Source organism: Heliangelus exortis, chromosome Z, assembly GCF_036169615.1.
Source record: "Heliangelus exortis chromosome Z, bHelExo1.hap1, whole genome shotgun sequence".
NCBI classification, from domain to species: Eukaryota; Metazoa; Chordata; class Aves; order Apodiformes; family Trochilidae; genus Heliangelus; species Heliangelus exortis.
This window is the reverse complement of record NC_092454.1, coordinates 46,123,085-46,136,786: the sequence shown is the minus strand read 5'-3', so window position 1 is coordinate 46,136,786 and position 13,702 is coordinate 46,123,085. Positions and strand designations below refer to the sequence as shown.

Below are 13,702 nucleotides of genomic sequence, written 5' to 3'. Positions count from 1 at the left end.
AAGGGGAGAAAGGAGAAAGAAAGAGAGAAAGGGGAAAAAAGAGAAAGAGAGAAGAAAGAGAGAAAGAGAGAGAGAAAGAAAGAGAGAAAGAAAGAGAGAAAGAGAGAAAGAAAGAGAGAAAGAAAGAGAGAAGAAGAGAGAAAGAAAGGAGAGAAAGAAAGAGAGAAGAAGAGAGAAGAAAGATGAGAAGAAGAAAGAGAGGAAGAAAGAGAGGAAGAAAGAGAGGAAGAAAGAAAGAAAGAAAGAGAAGAAGAAAGAAAGAAGAAAGAAAGAAGAAAGAAGAAAGAAAGAAAGAAAGAAAGAAAGAAAGAAAGAAAGAAAGAAAGAAAGAAAGAAAGAAAGAAAGAAAGAAAGAAAGAAGAAAGAAAGAAAGAAAGAAAGAAAGAAAGAAAGAAAGAAAGAAAGAAAGAAAGAAAGAAAGAAAGAAAGAAAGAAAGAAAGAAAGAAAGAAAGAAAGAAAGAAAGAAAGAAAGAAAGAAAGAAAGAAAGAAAGAAAGAAAGAAAGAAAGAAAGAAAGAAAGAAAGAAAGAAAGAAAGAAAGAAAGAAAGAAAGAAAAGAAAGAAAGAAAGAAAGAAAGAAAGAAAGAAAGAAAGAAAGAAAGAAAGAAAGAAAGAAAGAAAGAAAGAAAGAAAGAAAGAAAGAAAGAAAGAAGAGAAAGAAAGAAAGAAAGAGAAAGAAAGAAAGAAGGAATATTTTGTGTTAAGTCAAGTAAGTCAATATTTTGGTGCACTGCCTGAAAGGAAGTGGGCATCAGAGTCCTCATCCCTTGTGTGTGGCAAGCTCTCTGGCTGTCCCGTGTCTGGCTTGGTCTGCAGGCTGCTCTCAGGATGAAGCAATACCACCCCAGCTCAGTGTCAGCTGCATGCCACAGGACAGAAGCTGGGGTCCAAGTGGGCATCACGGCTTACAAAGAGAAGCTTAAGTACCAGAGGTATCTGGGACAAAGGGCTGATCTGACACAAATGCACAGATAATCTGTAAAGTGTAAATGACCTGCTGTTTCTGAATCATATTTGTAGTGTTTTGCTGTGCAATGAACTAGCTACTGCAGATTTTTCTTTTGATTCTTGGCAGAAGCTAATCCTGGTATTTTAAAACAGTTAGAATTTAAACTTAATGCTCTAGAGCAGGCATCTGTTGTATGGCATCATCCATGCTACTACAAACAGGAGTACAGTGAAAGCTCAAAGGCACCTACTTCCAAGCAGTCACGCTCTGCTCTTCGCTGTAATCCCAGTGTCCTAAGGGTTGTGAGTATACATCTGAAAACAGAATCTCTAGCTCCTACTCACTGAATAATAGTACATACTAAGGTGACAAATTGTCTTGATCAGGTTTTTATGTAGCACATTCCAAACTCCTGCACATTCAAAGCCTAAAAGAGTACTCATTTAAACTTAGAATAAATTGGCCTAATGAAACCAGTATTAGAAAGTATTTCTTATTGTCAGGGCATTAGAGAAAAAAATAAATCCCCAAAGGATTGGAAAAATCAGGAAAGGATTGGAAAAATCAGGAAAGGAAAGGAAAGGAAAGGAAAGGAAAGGAAAGGAAAGGAAAGGAAAGGAAAGGAAAGGAAAGGAAAGGAAAGGAAAGGAAAGGAAAGGAAAGGAAAGGAAAGGAAAGGAAAGGAAAGGAAAGGAAAGGAAAGGAAAGGAAAGGAAAGGAAAGGAAAGGAAAGGAAAGGAAAGGAAAGGAAAGGAAAGGAAAGGAAAGGAAAGGAAAGGAAAGGAAAGGAAAGGAAAGGAAAGGAAAGGAAAGGAAAGGAAAGGAAAGGAAAGGAAAGGAAAGGAAAGGAAAGGAAAGGACTTCAAGAAATCATTTAGTTCATTCCTCTTTTCTAATTATGCCTGTCATCATTACTGGCATATCTATCTAAGCTGTTGATAAAAAATCTCCAGTGATGCCAAATGCACAGTCAAATGCAAATATCTTAAACATGACATTTAGCTATGAATTCATTCAAAGCTATAACAGCATCAGAAATCTGGTGTGACCAATTATTCTGCCTTCAAGTCACATCCTGGCCTTGATCTGAGTGAAGAGAACCTCCTAATGGACAGAGGTCATCTGTGAGAGAGTTGTTTTTTTGTTTTGTTGGGTTTTCTTGTTGTTGTTGTTGGTTGGTTGGTTGGTTGGTTTTGGGGGCAGGGCACGGGAGGGACAATTACTGCTTTGTGTTGAAATTTTGTGCTTGACTGCTTTTGTCAGAATTTGCATACTCCTCTGGCTTGGTTCAGGGTGGTCTGCTATTAGCTATACATAGTATAGCTAGTATAGTATACATAGTATACATAGAGTATGATTCCTCATACTCTTATGAACTGTACCCTGTGTAAATTTTCTGAGGTAGCTGAGAGGGTGCTGTGTTTCTGATTTCTCTTGTGTGGAATATGAGAAAATTAAATGACCTTCTTTTTTTACGCCATTAAATGCAATAATATAAGAAAATTTCTTCATCCAGCAAAATTCCTACTGACCTCCTGAAGCAAGAACACACATCTAATGTGTGTAATTGATGATGCTGCAGTTAGGTTTTCCTGATGAACTTCTAAGGTATTGGCTAGCTATGGCTGTGTCTCAAAAGGTACAGATTAATTTTATCCTTTATGCTGCATAAAATTTGATGTTTGAAATCTACCCAGAACCTGTCTTCTCATCAAGATTGCCTGAAAGGAAGTGGATGTCCGAATCCTGACACCTCTTGTCCCTTGTATGTGCCAAGCTCTGTGGCTGGCCCATGTCTCCTCCAGCACATCTTGGTCTGCAGCTTGCCCACAGGCTAAAGCAATACCTCCCTGGCTCAGTGTCATCTGCATTTTGAAGAATAGGTGTTCTGTTCCCAGGTGTCTAGGCATGTAATCCATATTCATTAGGTCTGATGTTTTCATTCTTATTCTTGTAAAATTACCATCGTGGCGAACACCTCCCTAGACTTGTGTTAGTGGTTAGTCTTGATAAGTGTCCTTTTGTTCCTCAGGTAGAAATGCACCATTCCCTGTATCCACCTACCAGTGGCTGTGTTAAGACACAGGAATCACCATTCTGCATCAGAGCAGAGGTCCATTTACGTTTGTACCCTGTCTGCAGTAATAGGCTGTGCCAGAAGTTCACATTCCTGTGAACACTCTCCTGCTGAGAAGCATGCCGTTGTTTTACATTACAGTCTCTTGTTTTCACACTCTTGTTTTTAAAGTGTCATTTCAATTTTTTTTCCTTTTAAATCCTGATTTGGTTTTGGCCACAATAATACATTCTAACAATGATCTGCTTTCTCGGCAGCAAAATCTGAAAGCAAGGGAGTTTTGCTACTCTACATGTTTGTCTTTCAAAATAGATGTGGTAAGTGCAGTTCTTCTAGCAATGATCTGATGGTGCTGTTGATGGGTAAGAAAGTGAGAAGATCAATGGAATCACAGAATCACAGAAAGTTAGGGGTTGGAAGGGACCTCGAAAGGTCATCAAGTCCAACCGCCCTGCCAGAGCAGGGTCACCTACATCGGGTTGCACAGGAATTCATCCAGGTGGGTTCTGAATACCTCCGGGGAAGGAGACTCCTGCACAACCTTTGTGGGCAGCCTCTTCCAGTTCTCTGTCACCCTCACAGTGAAAAAATTCTTCCTAATGTTTATACAGAACTTCCTATGATCCAGTTTATAACCACTGCTCCTTGTCCTATTGCTTGTCACCCCAGGGAAGAATCTGGCTCTGTCCTCCTGGCACTTGCCCCTTACGTATTTATAAACATTACTGAGGTCACCCCTCATTCTCTTCTCCAAGCTGCACAGACCCAGCTCCCTCTGTCTTTCCTCATAAGGGAGATGTTCCATCCCTTCATCATCTTGGTCGCTCTGTGCTGGACCCCTTCAAGCAGCTCCTGCTCCTTCTGGAACTGAGGGGCCCAGAACTGGACACAATATTCCAGATATTCCTGGTGGTCTCACCAGGGCAGAGTTGCAGGGGAGCAGAACCTCTCTCAACCAACTAACCACTCCCCTTCTAATGCACCCCAGGATGCCATTGGCCTTCTTGGACACCAGGGCACATTGCTGGCTCATGGTCATCCTTCCATCCACCAGCACCCCCAGCTCCCTTTCCTCTGTGCTGCTCTCCAACAGCTCAGTCCCCAACCTGTACTGGTACCTGGGGTTGTTCTTTCCCAGATGTAAGACTTTACACTTGCCCTTGTTGTGTTTTATTAAATTTCTCCCTGCCCAACTCTCCAGCCTGTCCAAGTCCCTCTGAATGGCAGCACAGCCTTCTGAGGTGTCAGCCGCTCCTCCCAGTTTTGTGTCATCAGCAAACTTGCTGACAGTACACTCGACTCCCTAGTCCAGATCATCAATAAATATATTGAACAGCACTGGTCCCAGAACTGACCCTTGAGGGACTCCACTAGAAAGAGACTTCCAGCTAGACTCCATCCCATTGACTACAACCCTCTGGCTTCTGTCCTTTCAACCAGTTCCCAATCCACCTCACTGCCCAATCATCCAGGTCATGCTTCAGTTTAGCTCCAAGAATGCTGAGGGAGACAGTGTCAAATACCTTCCGGAAATCAAGATAACCTCTGTCTACTGCTCTGCCATCATCCATCCACCTAGTTACATCCTCATACAAGGCTATCAGGTCAGTCAGACATGACTTCCCCTTAGTAAAGCCATGCTGACTGCTCCTGATAAGCCTCTTGTCCTTGATGTGCCTGGAGACAGCACCAAGAACAAGTTGTCTCAATAGGAATGTGATCTGTCTAGCAGAGCTGCCCTTGTTGTTTTTTTAAAAGTGCAACTTAAGCACAGATATGCAATGTTTGTGGTCATAAGGATTTTCTACAGACAACACAGCATTACAAGGACAAGGCCTTGGTCTCCCATTCTGTGTGGTGCTAGTGCAAAAGTTGAAAAGGGGGAAAAGAATGGAAGCAGGAAAATCCTTTCTCCCTTTAATCCTCATATGTTCCCATTCATTCTTTCTACCTACTGCTCAGCAGATGCCATCTACATGGTGAGCAGTTAATTTTGCTCAACAAGTGCAAGACATTCTTTCTTAATTCTGTGTCAGTTCTCAGGAAAGACACCAGGCAGACAGGTTTGGAAGCTGAAGCTCTCTACCTGCAACAAAAAAGTCCAGCACACAGACACCAATCAATGTAAGCCACCCAGTGCTGCCTGGCATATAGGATGCAAAAGAGAAGTGGGTTTTCATTGCATTAACTTTCTGTTTTCTTTGCCTGTCATGGTTTAACACTGGGCCAGCAACTAACCGATGACAGGTGCTCCCTATTAAACTCCCTCCCATCCCTGACAAAGGTGAGAGAATAAGGGGAAGAGAATAAAAACAAGGGAGAGAGAGAATAAAGAAGAAATTCTTCACAGAGAGGGTGATCAGGAGTTGGAATGGGCTGCCCAGGGAGGTGGTGGATTCTCTGTCCCTGGAGGTTTTTAGGAAGAGACTGGTGTGGCACTCAGTGCCATGGTCTGGTAACTGCAGTGGTGGTGGATCAAGGGTTGGACTTGACGATCACTGAGGGCCTTTCCAACCTGGCTGATTCTGTGATTATATGATTCTATGACTTATGGGTTTGAAAATAAGCTACACAGATTTATTGAGGCAGTAATGATAAAAAGGAAAAAAAAATATTAAATATATACAAATATACAGAAAAGTGATACCACGTTCTTCCCCCTTCCCCCCAGTAACTCTCACATCACCACTGAGGCTGCAGGGCAGCCCTAGGAAAGTCCAGGCTGGACTCCTGGAGTCAGCAGCAGTTGGGAGCTGGAGACAGGAACACACAGATTCAGGCTGGCATGGATCAGGACCACAGGCAGACAAATGGACAGAATTCTCCCAGGATGCTGAAGCAAACAGGGACAGATGAAGACAAAAAGCTGAAGGATGGAAACAGGAAGAGAGAAGAAGTCTGACCCTCGTGATCCCCCAAATTTATACCAAGTATGATGCATATGGAATGGAATACTGTTTGGTCAATTTTGGTCATTTATCTTGTCCATTCCTCCCCAAAGGAGGGCTGCAGGTGTGACCTTTTTACTCCTTTTCTCTTTCCAGAGCACGAGATGTTCCTCAGAACTGAGCAGTGGCTGTGGTTCTGCATTCCAGTCTTTAGCTGTAACTGTAAACACTGAGCTTTATCAGTCCTAGAAGCAGACACTGATTGAGATACTATTTGCTGTTAATTTCACCAAAGACAGCTAGTTACAAAAGACTTAGTTCAAAGCAAAATTACAAGACAGAAAATTAGCTCTCTCCTGGTCCAAATCAGGTCATCTGTTTAATTTATTTAAAAGAGTTCCTGTGGAGCTTATCACTAAGACTTCTTTTTTCTTTTTTTTTTTTTTTTGTCTTTTTCCTAGAAGATGAGGCTTATCTGATCCCACATTCTTGTCTGTGCATATGTTTGTGTGTGTCTGTATAACTGGTTGTTCCCCTCTGTTCTTGCAATGACTTTTGCACTGCAAAGATACAAAATTTCTGCAAGAGTAGTGACATTGGTTGTCTGTGTGAAACGGGCACCATGAGACCCTAGCTGAGAAAACAGTGCAAGACACAGATTCATAAGAAATGAGGCTTCAATTGTCACTCAGATTATTAAACTTCTTGGGTTTGGTTATGTCAGTTGCATCTTCTTTTTGCTTTACATTAATAAGAGTACTGTCCTTGGTATGTGATATCACATTTGTGGCTTACTTTCAAACTTGAAGTGGCAGTGATTTTGGCTGAGATTATCTACTTGAACTGTTTGGCATTCAAAACCCTTTTTCAGTATAAACATGTAGAGGCCTAATTTGTGGTAATTTACGTTAAAAAAAACCTTGAAGAACGTTGCATGTTTATAGAGTCGCGTTCATTTTGTCCTCCAAGTGCTGTTTCCAACTTGACAGTCTTACCTTGAGCATTTTCCTTCCCTTGAGCCACTATTGTTTTAATTGAAGTGGCAGTGATTTTGGCTGAGATTATCTACTTGAACTATTTTGACATTTACAGCCCTTTTTCACTATAAACATGTAGAAGCCTAATTTGTGGTAATTTACATTAAAAAAAACCTTGAAGAACTTTGGATGATCATTGAGTTGGGTTCATTTTTGTCCTCCAAGTGCTGTTTCCAACTCAACAGTCCTACCTTGAGCATTTTCCTTGCTTTCAGCACTAATTTTTTTGTGTATGAAGTAGCAATGATTTTGGCTGAGATTATCTACTTAAATTTTTTTGGCATTCAAGACCCTTTTTCAGTGTAAACATGTAGAGCCCTAATTTGTGGTAATTTACATTAAAAAAAATATTTCAGAGAAGGAAACATACCTTTTTGGGTAGTTTGCAGCAGTGTTTGGTCTGCAGAGTTTCGCCTCATCGCTTAATATTTGTTTTTTGCTAAATTTGCTACAGACTTGGGGAGGAGTGGCTGGAAAATTTCCAAGCAGAAAAGGACCCCCAGGGGTGCTGGTTGGTACCTGGCTGAATATGAGCAGTGTGCCCAGGTAGGCACGGTGGCCAACAGCATCCTGGCTTGTACCAGGAACAGCACGGCCAGCAAGAGAAGGGCTTCACCTTGAGTGCTGTGTTCAATTCTGGACCCCTCACTACAAGATAGACATTGAGCTGCTGGAGAGAGTTCAGAGGGGGGCAATCAAGTTGGTGAAGGGCCTGGAGAACAAGTCCTGTGAGGAGAGGCTGAGGGAGTTGGGAATGTTTAGTTTGGAGAAGAGGAGGCTGAGAGGAGACCTAATTTCTCTCTACAAATACCTGACAGGAGGCTGTAGGGAGGTGGGTGCTGGCCCCTTCTCTCAAATAAATGATGACAGGACTAGAGGAAATGTCCCGAAGTTGCACCAGGAGAGGTGCAATTAGATATTAGGAAGAAATTCCTCACTGAGAGTGTAGTCAGGTGCTGGAATGTGCTGCTCAGGGAGGTGGTGGACTCACCATCCCTGGAGGTATTAAAAAACCAAGTAGATTAGGCACTTCAGGACATTCTCTCATGGAATGGTGATTTATTTTTCTTCCTGGCTTGAAGGTTGGACGCACTGACATTAGATGTCTTTTCCAACCACGATAATTCTGTGATTATATGTTCACAAAAGAAAGCATGGGGCCTTAGAAGGGATGACTCACATCTTGGGAGACTGGAAAAGGGCAGTAGCATACTTCACCAAACACCTCAGTGAGTGAGCAAAGGATGGCAGTCATGCCCCCGAGCAATAGCTATAACAGTGCTATTTATTTCAGAAGCACAAAAGCTAATCCTCAGATAACCATTAGCTGTTTTTGTGCCCCATGCTGTCTTAGCTGTCTTAGACTAGCATAGGAGTCAAAGCAATAACACCAGGGAAGTAGTTAAGACATTATTAAAGGAGATAATTCCTAATTTTGAGATCCCAGAGGGCATAGCATCTCATAACAGTCCACACTTCATCTCAGGTCTTGTACTGGAGATGTCTGGGATCCTGCAGTTTAACTGGGAACTGCGTACCCTGTGGAGACCACAATCTAGAGCCTCAGATGAATCAGATCTGAGGCAAATTTCAAAACTGTGTCTTGAAACTCAGATGAAATGGATAGCCCATAGCTCTAGTAAAGGTCCAAAGAACTCCAAGGTCTTGGGAGGGCGTAAGTCCCTTTGAAATCCTATATAGAAAGCCCTATCCTGTAAAGTTTGACTAAGAAAGATGTCCACACGTATCTGAATGGTGATCAGATCCTTACTGAGTGTGTCTTGTCACTGGGGGCTTTATTCTGTCCCCACAGGTGTCTTCATGAAAGGACACCTACACCATTTGATAGCCCAGTGCATACTTTCAAACCTGGAGACTGAGTTTATATTAGGACTTGGAAGGGTGAATGTCTGAAAAAAAAGTTGGAGAGCCCCATACCTGTTGTGTTGAACACCTCACCAAAGTAAAGGGTCTGGAGTCCTTGGATGCTTCTTGGATATAAGGGTAAAAGAAGCACCAAAACCCCATCAAGACCAACATACTTTGAGTTCTACTGGGGATTTAAAACTTAAGATCTCCAGATATGATCCTCACTGATGAACTGTACCCATACCTGGAGTTCAGAAAATGCCTGTGTGAATTTGGACCGTACTTGAAGGTTCTTTGCAGTATTTTGTATGCTGGTATTATTAATATTTTGCATGAGTTTGGACCTTTTTATATGCTTGATGCTTTGCAGAAATTTTAATTCATTTGGGACAATGGTTACTCTGGTAAAGAACAAAATTATGGTTCTGCTTGGTTTGATAATACTAGAGAGCAATGCAAAGCTTGGTAATATTTTGGTGCAATTGGTACATATTAGAAAGAAAACATGTATCAGTCTGGCTGACAGGTAGTTAAAGACACCAATAAGAACAGTTTATGGGTTTGTTCTCATTTTGCAGAACACTCAGAGAAAGGGATACCCCTGACTGGGATTGGGATTGGCATCAGCATTCCCATTCCCTCCAATATCTCCTGGACCAATTTATGGGTAAGTATGGGATGAGTTAATGTAATGGTTTCCAGATTTAGAATGCTGGTTCAGGCAAATTGTAAGTGTAATATTTCTAGCAATTCTGATATTTGTGTGTATATGTAACATTATATATAGTTCAGTGTGGTATACAGTATTGCACCGAAGTGCTCTATGGGAAACAACCTCAGAAATGTTACTATCTAAAAAAGATTATATAAACAGACATGAAATGATAAAAGATATCTGCACATAAGAGAGAAAATATCTAGGCAAGTCAAAGCAACAGGTTATTGTATAGTGCTAATGCAGTAGTATAGAAGGAAGAGACAAGTTTCAAGAAAGTGACAGTTTAGTCAAATGCTTTCTAATTTTGTGCTGATTAGCACAAAATCAGGACAATAGTAAAGCCCTAAGTCATGCATTCTCTACCTCGGAACTGCTTATCAACAATAGTCATACTTCATGTCTCAGTGTATCACCTCCCAAAATACAATACTGCCATTCCTATGCATTATTAAAAAAATCTATAGATGTAACTCTGCATGTGACCAGTGTATGATGGAAGATGAGGAAAGACAGAGTGAGAATTCTGTTAGGCTCAATTGTACTGTATGTAGGCAGCTGCATACAAGCAGCCTGAAATGAGCTGGCTCAAAATTTTCATCACTGTTTTCCAGCTACCAGCCTGAATTGAGGGCCCTGCTCTTGTCCAAGCCCTCTTTGCTGAAGTGCAGCCATCACCTTCTTCAGAGCAATGATCTCTGCAGCCACACGTTAAACCTCAGCTGTTGCAGCTCATGGGATGGCACTCAGTGAGCACATTCCTGCAGGCAGAGAAAAGCAGATCTTGTCAGAGAGCTGTTTAGCCTCTTCTGGAGCTTCCAAACCCGGAGGAGGAAGAGGCACAGAGGTGTTGGAGCCCCCTTTTCTTTCCCCATTTTGCAAGTGCTTCTCTCCCCCTCCAGGTTTAGCAAAAGGCCCCAGCAGGAGCAGTAGACACAAGGCCTGGGAGCTGTGCAAGTGAGTGCAAAAAGCACAGGAGTGTCTGCTGGTGCCCCACCAAAGGTGCTGCCAGTCTGGAGAGAGGAGAGGCCTCTTACCCCAGGGGCTTCCACAGAGATTAAGGATGTGCCAGCAGCACAGAGAAAGGCTCTGTTTGACCTCCAGGGCTTTCCAGAGCCAGTGGCTCCAATAAGATATGACAGAAGCTGCTGCTGCTTCTCTGGGTCACTCTCTGGGACCAGAGGATGGGGTGATTCACCCATCCATTGCCTACACTGCTTATTTGCAGGACTTTCCTTGGGCCACTGACCTCTGCCAAATCCTTTGCCTGCAGCCTCCACATCAGCAGCAAGGCCTCGCAGCAGGCACCAGCTGTAATTCCCAGCACAGAGAGAGATTTACTTGACTGGGGTCTCCAACAGTCCCTGCAGCCACAGGCACCTCCTGCACCAGGGTGGCAAGAGGCTGGATGGATGAGGAGGACACGGGGAAGGGGTGCAGGGGGAGGTTGCAGCTCCAGGCTGGAGCAGAGCCATGAGGAGCTGCTGGATGATCTCTGCAGACCAACTTCTAAGGCTGCCTGCCAGCCCCACACAGACCACAGCACAGCTGTGGGTGGCCCAGGACAAGGAGGTGATCCCTGTGCCTGGTGATGGTGTCTCAGCCACACAAAGAGAAGGTCTGTGGATGCTGGTAATGTTCCAGAAGTGGGGTCCATTACCGGGTGTGCAATAAGCCAGTTCACACACAGAATCGAGATACTTGCTTTAATATCAATTTCTGCCCAGGAAGGGGAGCAGGGTGGTGTTCAACAAAGCAAGTGCAATGTTCCAAAACAAAAATGCTACTTTATACCCAAAATTGTGAGAAATAACTTTATCTCTAACATTATTTCTAGCATTATTCTATCATTCGCACTAACCTATGGCACCAACTTCTAAGCCAGCTGCTGATGAAGTGTGCTTCCCTATTCCTTTCAGCATTCCCTGCCACTAAAGGAATTGAGCAAAACATCACTTGTGCTCCTGAGCCCTCAACCATTTGGCCCAGCACCCTGGCCAGTTTTTCCACTAATTTTTTCTCCCTACAGTAGTTAGCAGAGTCTCTGTATTATTCCCTATTACCTGAGCTATCTCCCACCGGGCATACACCTTCCTCTTTCACCTGATTTGTAGGAGCAGATCTCTGTCGAGCCAAGCCAGTCTTCTACCTCGTCTGCTTGACTTCTGACATTTGGTATTGTCTTTTCTTGTGGCCTTAAGAGGTGATGTTTAAAGAGTGACCAGCACTCATAAACCTCAGCACCTGCAAAACTGTTTTTTCCTGAAGGGAAGGGATGTCATCCACAGGGACCTTGATGGGGCTGAGCAGTGGGTCCATCTGAACCTCACGAAGTCCAAAAAGGCCAAGTGCAAAGTCCTGCACCTGAGTCAGAGGAATACCTGTTATCACTGAAGACTGGGAGATGAATGAATTGAGAGCAGCCCTGAAGAGTAGGAAACAGGCATGATGGACAAAAAAGATGGATGTGAGCCAGCACTGTGCAGTTTGCCACCCAGAAAGCCGACAGTATCCTGGGCTGCACAAAAAGAAGTGTGGCCAGGAGGTCAAGGGAGGTGATTCTGCCTTTCTTATCTGGTGATACCTCAGCTGAAGTGTTATCCCCATCCAGCTTAGGGGCATCCAGCTCAAGAAAGATAAGAACCCGATAGGGCCACAAAAGTGGTTAAAGAGATGGAACACCTCTCCTGTGAAGAAAGGCTGAGCTGTCATTGTTCAGCCTGGAGAGGGGATGGCTCCAGGGAGACCTTATGTGGCCCTTCAACATATAAAGTTGTCTTACAAGCAAGATGGAGACTTTTTACCAGGTCCTATAGTGACAGAAGGGGCAAATGGGGAAGGTTGTCCAGGGAAGTCCCCTCCCTGGAAGTCTTCAAGACCAGGTTTGATGAGGGTGCTGGACTAGGTGATCTTTAAGGTCCTTTCCAATACAAACCATTCTGTTATTCAGTAATATATAGCTTGCAGATTGATTTGTCAAGGCAACAAATAATCCTTATGCTCACTGATCAGAAAGAGTGTGTTAGAAAGTAACTAATGAAAGGGGATGTGGTTTCTGCATAGCTCTTGTAAATCATCCCTATCATGCTTTCTTTAAATTAGTTTCTGGAAAACAACTTCCTGGTAAAAAGAAAAAAAAAAAAAAAAAAAAAAAGTTATTCTTTTGATCTTCCCTGTTCATGGCTTGTTGACAACAACAAACTGGTAGGTTTGTTGATTCTCTTGCTGATTCTCTTTAGAAAGACCTTGAAGAGGTATCTGGATAGTTTGGGGGCACTTGGCAAGTCATCAGTGGTGTGAAGTGGAATAAGAACAAATGATGGATCCCACACCGAGGACAGAGAAATGCCAAGCACAAATATAAACTGGGAGAGGAGCGGCTGGGGAGCAGCCCTGCAGAAAGGGAACAGCCCACGCTGGTCAGCAGCAGGGCTCAGTTAAGTTTCAGCCACATGGCCTGGCATCCCTAGAGTTTAAGAGGGATGTGACGGTCCTGGGATGCGTCCAGCGGAGGGCAGCAAAGCTGGTGAAAGGGCTGGAAGAGGAATGGGTAAGGATTTTTGAGCTTGTTCAGTTCGGAGGTTGAGGGGCGACCTCATTGCTCCCTACACCTCTCTGAGGGATCCCTCCTACCTGGAATCCAGTGACAGGACGTGTGAGAATGGCTCAAAACCGTGGCACAGGAGCTGTGGAGTGGGCATGAGAAATAATTTCTTTAACGAAAGGGTGGTCAAACACTGGAATGGGTTTCATGGAGAGGTGGTCAGCGTGTCAAACCTGTCAGTGCTTAAGAGGCATTTGGACAATGTCCTTAACTACATGCTTCAGCTTCTGCTCAGCACTGAAGTGTCCAGGCAGCTGGGCTGGATGATCCCCGCAGGTCCCTTCAGACCATTCCGTGCTAAGAAATTCTCCCCTGCAGCCTACCCATTGACACTGTCACACCTACAGCGCACTCCACCTTACTCTCAAATGCGGACTGAAAGCTCCGCGCAGTCTCCTCTCCCAGGACAGCGGGGCTCTGCCGCTCCCAGACACCAAACAGCCCGGCCTGGCAGCCGGACTCCCTCACAAGGGCCTCCCTTAAGGCAACCACAGCCTCACCCCTGCCCAGCGCCTCCCGCTCTTAGGGCTCTGGCAGCCCCGCCCCGCCCCGCCCCCCGCCCT

The 13,702-nt window shown here is 43.9% G+C and overlaps 1 long non-coding RNA gene across 1 annotated transcript; it reads right to left on the bottom strand.

Annotated features, from left to right (window-relative positions):
* Positions 1-10,072: 10,072 nt before the first annotated feature.
* Positions 10,073-13,677, bottom strand: LOC139789927 (uncharacterized). The gene is made up of 3 exons (XR_011723296.1): positions 13,502-13,677; positions 10,573-10,846; positions 10,073-10,296 (listed from the first exon to the last, which is right to left on the bottom strand). It is a non-coding gene; the product is annotated as an uncharacterized lncRNA (long non-coding RNA).
* Between the last annotated feature and the right edge of the window lie 25 nt (positions 13,678-13,702).